At 35.3% G+C, this 17500-nt stretch overlaps 1 protein-coding gene across 8 annotated transcripts in view; it reads right to left on the reverse strand.

Moving 5' to 3' along the window:
• Positions 1–17500, reverse strand: part of Foxp2 (forkhead box P2) — a 461746-nt gene that overhangs the window by 5898 nt on the left and 438348 nt on the right. The window lies entirely within an intron of this gene.

Below are 17500 nucleotides of genomic sequence, written 5' to 3' on the forward strand. Positions count from 1 at the left end.
ACACCCAGCCTGGAGCTCCTGCTATACACCTCCTTCCTAGGGACACCCTCCCCACTATTTAAGGACTGATGCAGATTGTGTTAACTCCCCATACGCTATTTGACCCGTTCAAATTAGACCAATCTTCCCCTTGAACCCACTAAAGCATTTTAAAAATTGCTCATGATGATATTGTAAACCACAGAGTTTGACTCATAGTCTGCCTCAAACATGAGGACATTTGATTTAAGTTTCTGTTTCTCTGGTCAAAAGACAGGGTTTTTCAAGTGTTTGAATACAGGCGGAGCTGGAACCACCACACATGCTTGGTTCTATGATGTATCTATGAAGCTTCTTGTTTCAACTATTCCGTACCACCTTCACCTTACTTATACACTGACTTCTCCACAGTAGTAGTGGTGCCTTGTGCTGCTGGCTAGATTGTGAAGCTTATCAATGAAGACCCTTACACACAGCCAGGACCTTGTCAATACAGCTGATCGGATAATTTACCTTCAAGGCACTAAGAGTTTTCTTTACACTAATTTTAAAAGAAAGAAACTGCATTTTTTCCCCCCTAGAATCAAATGTTCTTGGAGTCTTTTCTATTCAGAATTAGGTGATGAAGAAGTTATAAGGCCTAAAAAGAGATAAATAAATATCTTCTTTCGTGGTTATAGTTTTGATCTGATAATCTACTAACATAATCCTAATCAAAGTGAATACTTATTTTCATTCAACTTAAAGATCTGAATGTCAGTCACCAATGTAATGTTTAAGAAAGTACCAGAAAGTTGTAGGAGTGATTTGAGCATCCCAGAGGACAAAGCTGCTTGGAATTTATAGCTCCTATGCATAAAGATTGGCAGAATATTTTCTAAGAGAAATAAAACATCTATCATTATTATCTTTAATATTAGCATTCTATTAGCTTTTTGTTCCTTTCCTTATTTAGGTACTCAAAGTGACCCAAGTGTTCACTTGAATGTGATGTGTCAAGTAGAATAAATAGAACTTAATCTCGTAATCCCTCTCTCTCCACAAACAAACACATACCCATTTGTGTGTTGGGGTTGTAGAGAATTAGTTTATTTTTGTGGCTATTAATAATATCTTTCTCTCCTTGCTTAAATTCCAGGAGTGTTAAATTTGTTTATGATTAAAAGTCCAGTGTATAATTTTGTTGCATCCAGTTTGTTTCAAAGTACCATTTGTAGTATAATTAAGATTGCTTGTGGGAAAAAAGTCTCCCTTCTATCTTAGAAAAACCCATGACAACTTAAGTAAAAGAAGACCCTGTCTTTTGCTACCTAGCACCTCATTACAGCGCTTCTGCTCAAGTGGAATCATTTGAAATGTTTTAATTATAAAGGAGTCATTCAGCACAATAAATTTCTATGTATTTAGTATTTTGATTAATTTAGGAGTGAACATAAGGAATACTGAACAGTTTAGTTACCTCATTTGTAATCTTCAGTCACGCAGCAATGGCTAGGTAGTTAAGAATCCAGTGGGCTCTGGGGACAGAGTACTTGGGTTTGAAGCTGGCCTTTTTTCCTAATAGATCAGTGAAGGTCCTATGATCCTATCGTACCCATTTTTTAGTCATATACAAGAGAAACAAAATATTATCTTTTATAGTTGCTATGAAAGATAAATGTATATATATGTAAATGTACACATCATTACATATAATATAAATTACATATGTATAAAATACATACAGTATACATATAAATATATATGTAAAATTTTTGAATGATGTGATCTCATGACTGGGTCACAAGTGGTGAATACATATTAGATATTGTCATAAAATACCTAAAACCTTATTTCTTTTTATAGAAGGTGTGTTATAAACACAGAAATTGATGATTAAATATTGTATGGTTATTTTTCCTAAAAAATTTTTAGTACTTCTCCCCAAAGTAAAATATTATGAGTATCTCAAAATATCGTAAGACCAAAAATATTTGTAGCACATATTTCAGATGACAATTATAAAACCCATATCGATGAGCTAACTTTTGTTAAAAGAATAATGAAACAAAATATATAACACAATGTGCTACTATAATTATTCAAAAGGACAATTAGGGAACACATTCTAGAACACTGCAATGCTAAGCCAAAAGCTCAGATCAAGTCTCAGACCATTTTACATCACTTGAAAAACTTATTTCAAAGCAGAGGAGCCAGCACCGGTATGCTCTGCTCAGAGAGCTTCTACACTTATTCTCCTCTGTCATCCATCACAGGGTTCATCATTAGCTTGTCATTAAAATCATTAACATATATGCGATGAGGGGTCCAGGCATGTATCACTTTTGCTGTGAACACTGGGGCTTACACAGTTCTTAATATAGACACTGAGGTAAGAAAACCCAGAATGAAAATGAAAAAATTTAAGAAATATAGTAATTTCATGTATCTGTATATTATGTATATGTACATATATTTTATGTGTATGCCTATTTGAAAATAAATTTTTCTTCCAGAAATTTTTTTATACTTATGATCGAACCAAATCCCCTGTATCTGTAAAGATGTCAAAGCTTCAGTCACATTTTGATTTGTTTTGGTGTTTTGGCATTTTCTGTCTTATTATTTTTGATTTTGTTTTTTGTGGTGTTTTTGTTTGTTTCTTTATTACTCGCTCTTTTTAATTTATTTTCTTTTTGTGAGAAAGAGTGGACGAGTAAAGGAAAAACAGAACATATAGTTGTGGAGGTAGGAAGATGGGGAGGTTCTGAAGGAGATGTGGGAGAGGAAACATGATCAAAATATATTATAAGGTAAAATTAGTTTTAGAAGGCTTCAATTTTACTTATTATAGAAACCAGATAACATTATCAATATTTCCCACTGTCAGTATTAATTTAACAAACCTTTATTAAGTCTTTCTATATGTTTTTACTAAGAACCAGTAGTTTAGAATGGAGGGAATACATACTTAAAAATCCCAGTTTGCCAGGAATAAAGGTCCTAAGAAAAGGATTAATTAACAGATATTCTTATAGGTGGGAGAGAGTATATTTCTCTGAGAATTATTCTAATCAATTAAAATACATATACATACCTGGTGAAATTTATTGAAGAGAATAGAGCAAAGAAATGCTAAGACACACATGGTATGCTTATAATTGTTGGCCCTCTTGCTTATAAAATGCTCTGTGGACTTGGAGATTCAGGCATTTATCATAACACATCCTCCTAGTGATATGAAATGTGTCTATTCCTTCCCTCTGCTCCAGGGTTTCAATTGTTCTACACATTAAACTTCTGTCCTTGCAAAAGCCATAACAATAAACTGGATGTTACTTCAGAAAAATAGATTATAACAGTTTGTAGGAATAAAATACATACCAACATTTGAAACATTGAAAATATACTTTACTAAAAATTATAAACACACAAAAATATTCTTCTTGGGTTTACTGATCTGCATTGTTTCATTGATGAGACTTTAAACAAAGAATATTTAGTGGGCTTATTTGTAACATATGTAGGCAGCATTGGTGTTTAGTTTAAATACACTTCCCAATCATTATTTTGCCAATTACAGTCTAGTGTTAATCAGATACCTATATCATTAGAAAGAAGAACACAAACTTTCAGTTAGAAGGGTAGAAGTGTAATATGACCTACCTTTTATAATCAGTTTCATAGTCCTTCCAGACTATTGAAAATACGGCATATACTTTTAAGTGGACATTAAAGTAACTTCAACTTTGAATTTTAAAATGAATTGTGTATTCAGTTAATAATGGATATTTCTTCAAAGTAGAGTATAGTAATTCATTATGATGCTTTAAATCTATTCTGTCCATGAGGGAAAGACCCTAAGTTCAATTACTACATTTTAGTTCATCATTTAGCAGTTACTGTAGAAAAGCAAGGATTTAAGTTTTCTTCTTGAAGAAAGCATGATGCCTCACAACTTGAGGTAATTTGTAGTTATGGGATTAGAAACATTTGAAACTTCTTTAAATAGCTGTATGAAGAGACTCAATTAATGTTGGCAAGGTATAACACCTTCTATTATTTCATAACAAAATAAAACCATCCAGTACTTCTAGACTGATAAATGTTATCTCTTTATATAAGTGGAGGGAAAATAAAGCATTTGATCATGACATCCATAAACATGGGAAAGAGAAGAGACAGGAACAAGTGACTTCTGGCCTCATAAGTTCCTCTAACAGGTTGTGTGTTTTTAAAAATGTATTTATTTTACTTTATGTGTATGAGCATTCTGCTTGACTGTATGTGTAGGAACACCGCATTTGTGGCTGGTGCCCACAGACGTCAGGGAATCAGATTCCTGGGAGTTGACATACTGGATGGTCATGAGCCACCATTTAGGTGCTGGAAATTGAACCCAGAAAGAACAAGTGTTTTTGTGCTCTGAGCCATTTCTTCATCCCCATTTTATATAATTTTTCAATTACTTGGAGGAAATACAATAAAAGCAGTGGTGTGGATGCCATAGTGCTAAGGAAGGGAAGGAAGGAAGAAGACTGAGGGTTTAAACTCTGATTACATTGTGAGGTGGGCCCAGCTTTTTGGATAGATTTAGAAGTTTTTGAAAATGGTTACACAGAGAAAAGAGAAAGGGCAGAGTGAAAAATGGGAAAACAGAGAAAATCTTACACAAATTATCAAAGTCATGGGGAGCTGCTAATATACTAATTAAAAAGTTAGAAAAAATTTCAGCTGCATCTCAGAGAGTGTATATTTCTGCACTTTTAGGGGAAGGCTATTATGATTTAGGAGCAGAGAAATGAATAGGCTGAAGTTTTCAGATTGTTTTACACCATATAAACAAAGTTTAGAACAGTCAAAGAAGGAATACCCATTAGGAGTTTCCCAATACAGTGTGATAAGGTGCTGACAGCCAGGAAAAAATGTGCACAGGAAATGGTGGGAAACAGCAATTTAAGCTGAAGGTGGTGGAGTAAAATATTTTGCATTTTTAACTCTTAAATTTATATGTGAATGGCTTCCTTCTATACTTTACTAAGAGAGCAGGGAAAGCTCATAATCGGGCATGTGATGTTGGGGAATTACAGATTTTTTTTTTCAGTGCTCAAGTAGGGGTGTGTGTGTGTGTGTGTGTGTGTGAGAGAGAGAGAGAGAGAGAGAGAGAGAGAGAGAGGGAGAGAGAAAAATAGAGAGAGAGACAGAGAGAGAGAGAGAGAGAGAGAGAGAGAGAGAGAGAGAGAGAGAGACAGAAATCCTGAGAAGAAGAAAAAAACACCAGAAAAGAGAGGAGAGAGAGGGGAGGCCACCATGGGTTAGATGGAAGAGAATCACGTGACTGGCATGGATAGAGACTTGGCCCAGATGAAGAACATTAGCAAGTATTAGGGATTATGGATGGGGGGTAGCTTGATAAGCATTATTAGAAGCAGCTGGCATGGGATTGGGGCAAGTATGAGAGGTAGTTTAGAGGATTAATGTCTTCCCTGGCCCAGGTTAACTAAGGCGATGTTAAAATATATCAAGTGTCTGTGTCTTAATTGACTGCTAGATGGGCGTACTAATACTACTAATAATATTAATAAATTAAACAACATGAAATACAAAGAAATAAAATTGCATGTTTATGCAGTAATAATACTTAAATTATCGTGAAGTATTTAAATTAATTTAAACAGAGCTATCTATTCCAATCTTCCATGTCTGTGCCTCTCCAGGTGGTCTGACCAGCACTGAAAAGCAGGAGGAAGTCCTCAGAATGATGCATGGTTTAGTTGCCTTTCCATCCTTTTCATATATTGGCCTGAAACTGAACTGAATCACTTAAAATCATGATCTATGTAGGCAAATAACAGCCAAGTATCAGTAATTTCCATAACACTCAATCAAAAAACTGATTTTATGCTGACCTAAAGTTTTAACTCTCTGTGAGCAGGAACGTTTTCTTCATCTCTTTGTTTTGATCTCTGTAGTGACCTATGTGTTCAGCAAAGGAGAAACTCACAATGAGTCATACACATTATGTTTCACTGGTAAGTGCTCATTTGTGTTTATTGAAAAAAATTTAACTTGTCTTGTTTGAGGAATCTGCAAAATAGCAGTTGAATTTTGTATTCTAGTTAACCGTTCAGTTTTACAGCCACCCTCAGTAAATGCATATTTTCAAACCTCAGAGGACAAGTTACATTAATACACTGACTTGTTGCCTAAAGGAACGTGTTGCTTCTTTTGTTGTGAAAATTATAAGGACCTAAGGCATTGGTGAAGGCAGAAGAAATGTTAATGTTTGCCTGAACCCTACAGCAGAGTCACATTACAAGAGGAAAGTTTATCTTTTTAGATTGTGGTCACAGAGCCTAATCCCTAGAGGGATGTAAATTTTATTCACTATATCCTTGTTCAAGACTAAGTGAAAGGGTCCTATAAACTCTTCCTGGTTTTCTTTTGAACGAGAAAGGCCCATGAGTAAAGTTTCTTAAGCTGAAACATTCAAAATGCACTTAAGTAAATGCAGGTCAGAGTAGAAACTTAACAGTGCTTTCTCAGTTTGGATGCTTTCAGGATTATCAAATATCACGATTAAACCATGTGTCATGTGTCATGTGTCATGGTTTGTGAGACACTCCACACTGCCAACTGCGTAAACTCTTCTTTTTTAATTATTATTTAATTAATTTATTCAGATTACATCTCAATTGTTTTCCCCTCACTTGTATCCACCCGTTCCTCCCTCCCCCCCCCTCTCACCCTTCCCCTTCCCCAGTCTATGACTAAGGGGGACCTCCTCCCCCATAGGCGATCTATCATGTCTCATCTTGGTAGCCTGCTTATCCTTTTTATGGTTTTTTTTTTTTTTTTCAATTTGCCAAGCTGTAACTGTTTACTAACTGACCAGATTACAAAAATACCATGGGCAACACCTTAAGTTCACCCATCTAATAAGCCTGTTTATCTGGTCTTCGCTGTTTGCCACATCTTCACCTTCCACAAAATGAGTTGTCTTTTTCTTCATTAAACTCTTAAGTTCAAGCCCCAGTACAACACACAATCACTTTATGTGATCAATCAATGGATCCAGCAAGCACTATGTCTAGCTCTTTGTGAATGTATACTTATATGTATCCCATGAAGCTAGGGATGAAATATGAAGTCTTAGAAATGTATGAGATATACTAACAAATATTGTGAAGAAAAATATGGTGCAGAGAAATACAATTTATGGCCAATATCTATAATATAGGAGTAAATATTGTATCAATGATGTACAAAACTAAATGTTACAAAAGACTGCAACTTTTTATGTGCTTTTATGTGCTCATTATTAGCCATTTCCTTATAACCGTTATTCATGTGTACTAGTTATTTGATTATAGTTATATACATTTAACATAGTAATGTCCTAAAAGTACAGAACAGCATACTCTGGAACTGCATTAGGTCTTTATTTGTACTAAATATAATTTGAATATTTTTCACATAAGTGGAAGATAGAACTCCAGATGAAAAAGTTTACACTCAGATAATTCATCCCTGCCCTTTATTTAGAGCTCTGTCCTAACTGGTCAACAATGTTTAAAAATATCAGAATAGATTCACTACAGACATATGATATACATTCATTTCATAGGTTCTGCTTAGTTTGTAAAAAAAGAAAAATCACAAACTTTCTAGTTATAAGAAATTTCAAGAGCAAGATGGGAGTTTTTCTTTCATAACTACATTTCCCCCTTAGTGTATAGGACAGGCTTTCAAATGACTCACAATAGCCATTGGTATCTCGCTACTAAAATAAACAATGTATACAATTAGCTAGCTGTCTATTTCATATTTGCTTAAATACATTTCCTTTCAATTAGTTCTATTTGCCAATGACAATAGCCTTTTTCCCTATATAAATGTTTTGAATATGTAAAATTCTAAAATATAAATACAGAATTCTTTAAGATAGATTTAATTTCATGAGGCCAACTGTTTATATTTGCTTCTTTTTAATAGATAACATCTATTGAATTGATTGTAAATGTGGAAACATGGTAAGTTTAGTTACTTCCACTTACGTATTCTGTTTGAAATTAGAAATGATGTCATTCATAGAAAAAATGTTGCTTTCTTGTTGAGGAAATAGAGCTTATCCAACATATTATAGAAATAAATTGATAGCTAAAATTAAAAATTCAAATAAAATGTTTACTTTTTAAACCATTTGATTAATTCTTTAAAAAATGAGAGTTGCTCAGGCTAATACCATTAAAGTTACATTTCTGGCCATAGACACTTTATGTCATTCTACCTATGATTCTTTCCATTCAAAGCATAATCCAGATTTTGTTGATAACAAGTAGACTATTAAAGTATAAATTTAAGAACAGTTTAGAGAAATACTTAATTTTTTCAATGTAGAGGGATGAATGACAAAATTATTACAACAACCAGGAATAAAATTCTCATTCTCATTTTACCAAGTAAGAAGCTATAAAACAAATCTTTATTAATATATTTCATTTTTGCAACTTATTACCTTACTATACCATTTACTATTTTTGTAGATTAATATAATGCTTCATATTAAATTTCTATTGTTGATTAGATCAATCATTATTGTGATATGAATAAATTACATATAGCTACTTCCTCTAGGCAGAAACATTATACCAGCCTTATAGAAATAAAATTCCTCCCTCTTTGCCCTTGATGAAGATGAAAACAATCCTTCTTGAAAGAAATGTGTGACCAAGAAGAAGTAACTTCAAGCTTGGGGTCAGCCAATGTTCCCTCATCTCATAGATACCATGCAGATGTCATCTTTACCAGGACATAAGTAGAAATAACCTACTCACTTTCCACATCTGCTAGACATAAACAAATAAACTTTATTTTCAAATTTAAACCTAGGATTTAATTTTAATACTAGCTTATATATAATAAGCTACCTTTTGTCTGTTAACAACAGAGGTATTTTAGTATTTGATTTTGCAAAGAACTGTTGTTTTTCAGATAATATTGTTTCCCCTCTAAGACGTGTTTTAATTATTAATGATGTAGTTTTTAATTCTATTCTACATCTTAAATAGATCTGACCCCAAGGAGTGGCTCCAAATCTCGTTACAGTCTACAGACATTCTAAGAAATAGAAAATCAACAACAATCTGACTTAAAGTTATAATACAGAAGTTTGTGACCACATGCATACATCTCAAAACCTCTCTAAGACTTCCTCATTTTACCTGAAGCACTATATTGAAATTTATTCAAATTTATGGCACATTGTTTAAAGAAATTGGATTTTACATTATTTTGAGGCTTACTGCCAAGCAATTTTATATAGTCTTTCTGTGACATCTATTAAGAAAATACTCACAACAGAACCAAGATTTATCAGTTATTTGAATTGCTAACACTTAACAGTCGTGACAAAAAAAGGATATGATTCTGTTACAGATGTAAATATATATGAAATTATTTTGATCATTGATAATTACAAATAATTGCACCCGATCTCTGAGTTAAGTTAATTGCCCGTGAGTATACACATGTACTGATACATTTGGTGTTCCTTACATGTATGATTTTCACAACCTTTCAACCATACGTCTAAAGGCTCTTCCATTTTTCATGTGTCATTAAGAGAAATAAAGCCTGGCTCAGATCTTGACCCTTAGCAAAGTAGTGTTGTGTTGCTGCTGTGCCAACTCTGCTTTGAACCACCCCTCTGCACTCTGGCCTTATTCCTTGGGCCAACCTTTAGTCTGGAACAGCAGGGTGCACAGGCTTATGGGATATATGCACCAGTTTCTGTTTAATTTAAATTGACTTCTTGGATTGTGACTTTTTACAGATCTTGATGTCACAGTCTTATAGCCGGTCACAGGGCTCTGACTGCCTCAACGGTAGGTGGAACTTCTGTTTGCCCTGACTGTTTCTTATTTTTCCCACTGCCAATCTGCTCCAGGGAAAATGTGCTCCCTCTCAGTTGACTCTTAGTGAAAGTGTCACCTAGCTTCTTTGTAGGCACTGATTTCCACCTGGATGTCACATGGTTCATGCTACTAGCTAAGTCTGTGCTTTGAGACTGGCTGCTCTGTAGGACCTCATCCTTTGCTCAGGCTAAGTCCCTGAATTGACTCACATTTCAGTTGTCTCCTAACCATGCATCATTATGCTGCATTCGGAGCATGAGGATGGAATAGAAAATGAAAACAGTCTTGATCTTTTCATGTGAGCCTAGTGCATCATCTCTTTCTCTCATTTGGCAGTCAGAGGGATTGTGGCTTTAACGTTGGAGTATAAACTTGTCAGCAGTAAGATTATACAGTATGGCCCCTGGCTGCCCATGCTTTTTGTCTTTTAAATATTTAGCTGATCTTATTCCAAAGATGAAGAACAATATAAGAAATATTCACCCTCACTTGTGTTACACTGTTTAATTAACTGTGGCATATATGTTATATTAATGTCTATCTATCTATCTATCTATCTATCTATCTATCTATCTATCTATCATCTACCTATTACTTAATTCTATCCTAATCATAGATTTGCTTATGGAATGCAGCATCCCTGTGCTTTCAACTGATTTTATTCATGGTGAAATATTGTTAATAAATTACAGAAATGGTAAATATTAATCTCTTTAAAGGAGCCACATATGTCCACTTCCTTAGTTCTTTCCCAAAGCTAAATTTAAAACCAGAGGCAGCGATTTGTAGATTCTTTACTCCTTTCTGTTATCTAGAATTATGAAAAAAAATATCCAAGCAATATGTGTTCTTTAACCATTTAGGGAACGATTCTTTGACCCTTAGAAGCAGAACATTTCTATGGCTCTACAAACAGAGAAAAAGAAGATGTATCCTTTAATAAATATCTTCTTTAGATATGAAACAGAATCAGTAAGCTACAGTACTGCCAGCTAAAGTTGCCTGACACACTTTGCCTAAATTGTGGGATTTCACACCACAGATGTCAGATAGCATCTGTAAAGTTCTATAAAAGCCTTCAAAACCCTATAGGAACCCACAAATTTCCACAATTGGCATGCTGGGGCTATCACACATTTTAGAAGAAGATACTGTACCTCTGGTAGGCTCTTTTTATTAGGAGGAACTAGAATGATTTGTAAGTGCCACATACAGGGCCTGGAATAATGCCAAAAAGAACAGGAGCTACTGATCCACACTAGCAGCCCTTGACAAAGGAGAGGAGATGATAAAGAGCTGGCGTCATCAGGACTTCTGCAATCATTTTGGAAAGCGATCTCAAAGCTAACTAGCAAAGTTAATGAAAAAGTTTAGACATTAAATAAAAATGGAATTAAATCAGAACAAAAATTACAAGAGGCCTAGAAAGGTTAGGGGATAAAAATTAAAGATGACTGGAACAGTGTTAATGAGAAAATCTGTGACAAAACATGTGAAGCCAAGAAGTACAGTACCCTTTAGTTCAGAACTTCATAATGTAACACAAAGGCCCCAAACAGCAGAAAGTATTACTGCCTTCACAGCAGTGAAAACAATGAGAGAGCACGCCACTGGCTCAGAGTATCAGTCACTTTTAACTGTTTTCCTGAAATGTAGAGGCACACCACTTTGAAATGCTTTTGCCCACACGGAGAGCTAACATCGGTGGGAATTTTATATAAAATATTGCCAACCAAAGGAATGGGATCTGCAAAACCTACACGTGCCTCCAAATGGTAATTTAAAGTTTAAGGAAGGGAATGAGAATGGGAGACAAAGGATGTGTTACATATTTGGATATCATGTTTTATGAGGACTCATAGTGTAGAGTTCCAACACCATATTAGAGAGTGGGGGCTAGGTGGACCCTTTTAGTTATTTTTGTGACACACTGCTTTCGACTTGAGAAGCCACAGCATAATATATTGATGTGGCTCTCCAGGGGCCAAAGATGATGCCAAGATGACTGAGATATGTGCCATTAAGGAATTTTGCGGGTACATAGAACACACCCTGGTCATAGAGGTAAATATGACCTCATTGCAATATTCTACCAACACACATGCCTTTTACATGTGACACATTTCTTTAGCCCCAAAGTTTGTCTTCTGAAGACAGAACCAATTTACTTTCTAATCTTACACACAGCATATTAATGTTCTCTATAATTTATCATTAGCTCTCTGATTTCCAGTATTTTCTCCCATAAGAAGAAAATTGACCTTGCAACCAAGGTCAAATATTTAGTGAGTAGAATTTTTAAATGACAGGAGAGTAAGAGGGCTCTGAAAGTTCTCCCTAAGCTGGCTTTGTGTTGAGGCACAAGTTGCCCATTTCCATGGGACTCTCCTTCTGATTATTAGTGTTTCCTACTGGTGAAGTTTCAGATAATTTCTTACATGTTATTTCTGAGCCAAGTTCACCAGTAGGAAACACTATTAATCAGAAGGAGAGTCCCTTGGAAATGGGCAACTTTTGACTCAACACAAAGCCAGCTTAGGGAGAACTTTCGTTTTGATCTCTCAATATAGAATTGGAAAATAGAAAAATGAGCATCTCACTTAAGATTGTGCAAGAGAAGGTGACTCTGAGCCAACTCACTGAGAATGAGGAGCAATAATGGCTTAATAAAGAAGGACCAGTGAGGCTGTGCTAATTATTGTGATTTCATCATTAAGCACCAGTGTGTCTCAGATTGGAAAAGAAAGGCTCTGGACTAATTGCATTGGCATGGGTTTGTTTGCCTTTCAGTTCTGTCCAAATATTTTTTTTTCTCTTTTAAGTCTAACAAATGTGAGAAGACAGTAAGTTTAAATTACTTTTGTGTAAACATATCATCAGAGTAACTTAAAAAATAGTTTTCAAACAGTGGAAGAGGATGCGTTTAGCTCTGAGATGAGTTGATGTGTCCGGGTGGGTTTGTGTGTATGTGAGTACTCCTTGCTGAGGATAAGGGGATGGGGGAAAGGGGAAAGAGGGTGGGAGGGTGGGATGTGGTAAAGAGGATGGAGAGGGCTGTGACCAGGATGTAAAATAAATGAATAAATAAATACAATAAAAAGGTAAAATTTTATATAAAATAGAAAGCATCCTTGACCCTTGTCCATATTGTGGATGGACAGACAATTCTTTGAGCAGTGTTAAAAAATATAAATGATGAAAAAAAATCAAAGGGCTGAAGAGACAGTTCAGTTGCTAAAGTAGAGGGAGGACACTCATGAGGATCTGAGTTCGGACCTCCACACTGCCTAATATTCATAAATAGGAACATTAGAGCTACTTATTGGTCTAAACTTTTAGTTTTCCTTCCTCAGGAGTCTAGCTGAATCGTGGATTTTACTCATGGAGGTGTTAGTTTGTGAAGCTAAACTGTTTCCAATGAACTGGCCATATGCCTGAAATCTAGGGCACATTCTTATGAAACCTGCAGAGGGAACATGCATGTCTTAAGCACACCCAAATGCCGTAGCGCTAGAGGGAACATGCATGCATGTCTCATGCACACCCAGATGCTGCAGTGCTAGTTCAAGAAATGGTATGAGGAGCCAGTCTTTGGGAAGCAAGAGGCTGAGGTTAGATTCTGACAGAAGAATTAGTTGGAAAGCCTCCTGGGAAATAAAATAATAAGGAGAGGTAGAATTTATGTAAGAGAAAGTTGACACAAAATAAAAGGCAGAAAAAAAAGTTTTAGACCAACTAAATAATTTTTTTTTTTTTGGAAATGCTTTCTTTTGTGAAAATAAAATTTTGTAGTGGAAGGACAGTTAGAAGAGAAAAGTGGAATGTGTGGGGGAATCTTGGCATCTCCAGACTTTTATAAGCAGCCCTCATCTGTCCTTTTTATTTAATGATCCGTGTCTCTACTAACCTCAAGTGTACTCTCACAGTCAACCGCATCACTATTATGGAACTGAATAAAAATCTAAACATACTGAACATTTCTGGTATTTTCCTTTTTATCACTCCCCAGAATCTGAGGGCATTTAATTTCTTAGAATACACAGCAAAATTGTGAAGTCATCAGTTTTTGCCTTCTAGCCTATCTCCTATTTTGCACTGATTTTTTTTTTAGAGTGGCTACGAGTTTTCCTTGTTTTCTTCTTAGAACACAGTCAGGTGCCTTTTCCCAGCCTTGTTTTAAAGCACTTATTGTACTGCTTTAACTCCGAGTATTTAATTTAAAGCAGATACTATAGAGAATAAAGCCTCCGAAAATGAATCTTCTGAATCCACTTCTCTTAATCCAAAAACATCGTGACGTGACTGCTGTCAAGACATGGTAGGTTCAGTGGGATTTCAGAGAGTTTGCTTCCTCATGAACGGCAGTGACTGTACCAAACCCAAGCCTGTGACTCTGAAGAAGCTCCACACAAATGAACGCCAGCATCATAGCTTGCTATCTAGTCACTTAGGAGTCTGGTCTCATCTTCACTTATTCCAAACTCTGTATTTACTTTATGAGTTCTAAATTCCTGTCCAATCCAGTCCTCCCTGTTCCCAGGCACATGAGTTACTAATTGTGGGTTGGTATTATTCTCTCTGTTAGAGTTGTGCATTGCCAACAACTTCAGCTAATATTTTCTTACGCCTCTAATCCTTTACCCACTGACTCTGAGTAATGAGTTCCATATGATAAATTCCTCTCTTAAATTGCCTCACTTTTCTCTCCTCTTCCTTTTAGAGAAAAGGTTTCTTTGTGCAGCTCTGGCTGTCTTGGAGCTTGCTCTGTAGACCAGGTTGGCCTCAAACTCATAGAGATCCACCTGCCTCTGCCTCCCGAGTGTTGGGATTAAGGTGTAAGCTACCATGGCCTGGCAAATTCCCTCACTTTTAATGGAATGCTTATTTTATGGATTATAAGAGAGGTAGGATTGAAAGGAAAGATACTGTTTGTGCAAGCTATCTATAAATTTATGTAGTGGATAAAAATATAAATATTGCAAAATGTATTTTGTATTGATTTTAGCCTCATTTAAGATTGTAATGAGCTATTACAACAGGTCCTATCAATTAGTAGCTAGGTAGACACACAGCACAAAAAGCACCACTATGCTCCAGGTATTCAGTTTATTTGTAAAACTCTCACACACAGTAAGTACTACTGAAATTTCAGCAATGAAAAACATAGAAAGACTAAGAAACCAAAGGAAAGAAAACCTGCCCATTGCCATCAGGTGCTGAGTGCCAAATCTGGTGCTGGGCCACTAACAATCTGACACATTTGGGCTATATTGACTGTCTTTTATATTAATATTGGCATAATAAGCCCTTCCAAAACATACAGCACGAATTTAAAGTTAAGAACAAAACAACAAAAACACTACCTATGTGTTTCATAAAATGGGTTTTTCATATCTATTCAATTCCCAAATTCTCTGAACTATATCCAATTAGACACAAATGATTTTTAATTGATAGAACCATGTTAAGAATTTCACCTTGCCTTGCATCATAATGAACAGAAAATGTTTACAATTCTTTGCAAATAAGCACTTTGGGATGATAAAGCTGAAGTTGTAAAATGGTGAAGGGTCAGATATTGGTAGATATCTACAAATAGTTGAGGGAGCACCACACTGGAGCACCAGTGCTGACCCAATATTTTGCAGGATAATTAGAAACTTGATTTTCATTTGCATTACTTGGGAAAAGACAAGATATGGGATTCTTCTAATTTTTATCATTCTGAAATCTATTTCCTGCAAAGAAAGGGTGGCTCTGATTTCATTTGCGGAATATAAATATAGGTTTCCCGCCCCCCCCTGTGTCTTGATTCATGTCACTGTAATATACATAATGCATTAGCTGATTTTTTAAAATATAAACTGATAATGGTACTATACCAAACATTAAATATATTTTAATATTATTTTTCATACTACTATTTCTTTTAGATAGTTCATGATTAAACTTTAAATTAACAATAAACTAAATGATCAGAACTACCAATTGTCAAGTGAAAAAATACTATGAACTTAACAAGGCCATTATTTAGTCCAATTATTATTTCCAGTTCTGAAGTACAATGTTTAATAAACTATTTTATTAAGTCATTAATTTTTTATTTTAAAATTCTTAGCAGTGGACAATTAAACCTGTGAAACTACTTCCTTATGCATCTTCCTGCACGTGGTTTACATCAGTCTCTACATACTGTATAGGAGAAAGGGTTGGAGAACCCACAGTTCACACACTGCTTTTACAAATGCCTTTCTTATGACTCTGCTTTTTAAATGGAGAAAAACAGCATCTGACTGTTGCTGGGTGTTTAAAGATAAAGTCTCTGAGCATGTGCATAGGGAGTGAGCATTAGCACAGTCAGGAGAGCAACTGAAAAGAAAAGCCTCCAGCTACCACTGCATGGCTGACAGGGTGATGATGCAGGATGTAAAAACTTTTGTCTGCTTGCTCATTTTCCATGCTTAGAGTACGGCTGGTCTCGAGAGCATATATTCATGTTCTTTTACTTGGGGTTTTATCACTTCTTTTGTATTATTTAATACAACTAAAGACACTTCCAAAAGACAGATTTTTCCATTTTGGAAAAGTAATGGCTTGGAATCTGAGGAAACACTTTAATGACTGCCGTGTGTTTTTGCAAAGACGATAGAGTGAAAGAACCATACATCAATTAGGCATACGATCTCAAAGACATTCAAACGTCAAACAGTGGAAGGCAGTTTAAAAATCAACAAAATAATAACTTGAAAAAGGGTCTAATGAAACTAGGTATGTAGCAAGGTTATACATCCCTTTCAGGCCTGTGACTGAACAGTTAATGAGGAGAAAAGAGCCCAGTGTGATAGCATATGCCTGTAATTCCAGCAGCACTTAGGAGGCTGAGGCAGGAGGACTGGTGAGACTCTGATTCTGTGCTACAATGGGAGACATTGTCTCAGAAGCAAAACAAAAGATAAAATAGCACCAGAAAGGATAAAATATAAAAATAAAGACAAGGAGTGATCTTGTATCACTAATGTGAAACCAAGCAGCTTGCAGAGAAACTCCAGAAACACAGTCAAAACATCCGAGAGGCGTCCTAACTACACAAAGCACATGGACTTCATCACTCAGCCATAATTATTTCTCCAGGAGGTCTCATTTCTTGCAGGGTCAGTACTTCTTAGTAAACAAGAAACTGATATGCCTGACACTATTGAATAAGACCTGGTATTTTAAAAGTGTCATACACTTTTCTGAAATCCACAATACATCAATTTTTAATACTTCTGCTCTCTCAGCTCCATTAAAAAGATGGTAGGGGAAAGATTTTAGAGTAATTAATGATATAGTTAGCTGCTAAATATTAATAGGAATCGTAGTCTTGCATAAAATATAACATATAAACCTTGCCAATACAGACGCACCAGTAATTAAACTTGAATATGTAATTACACTGATTTATAAGGCAGGCAAAAAGTTACACTTTGCCGGCTTCTATGTAAACTGTGGGTAACAGTTAAACTTTGCATTTTACGGTTTGGAAAAATGGGCAACGTCTTGTCTACAGCTCCTAAATGGTTTAGAGTCCTGTAGCAGTAGTAAAAATTACCACAACTTACACTATCATGAATATTCTTATT

The sequence above is a fragment of the Acomys russatus genome, chromosome 10, assembly GCF_903995435.1.
Source record: "Acomys russatus chromosome 10, mAcoRus1.1, whole genome shotgun sequence".
NCBI classification, from domain to species: Eukaryota; Metazoa; Chordata; class Mammalia; order Rodentia; family Muridae; genus Acomys; species Acomys russatus.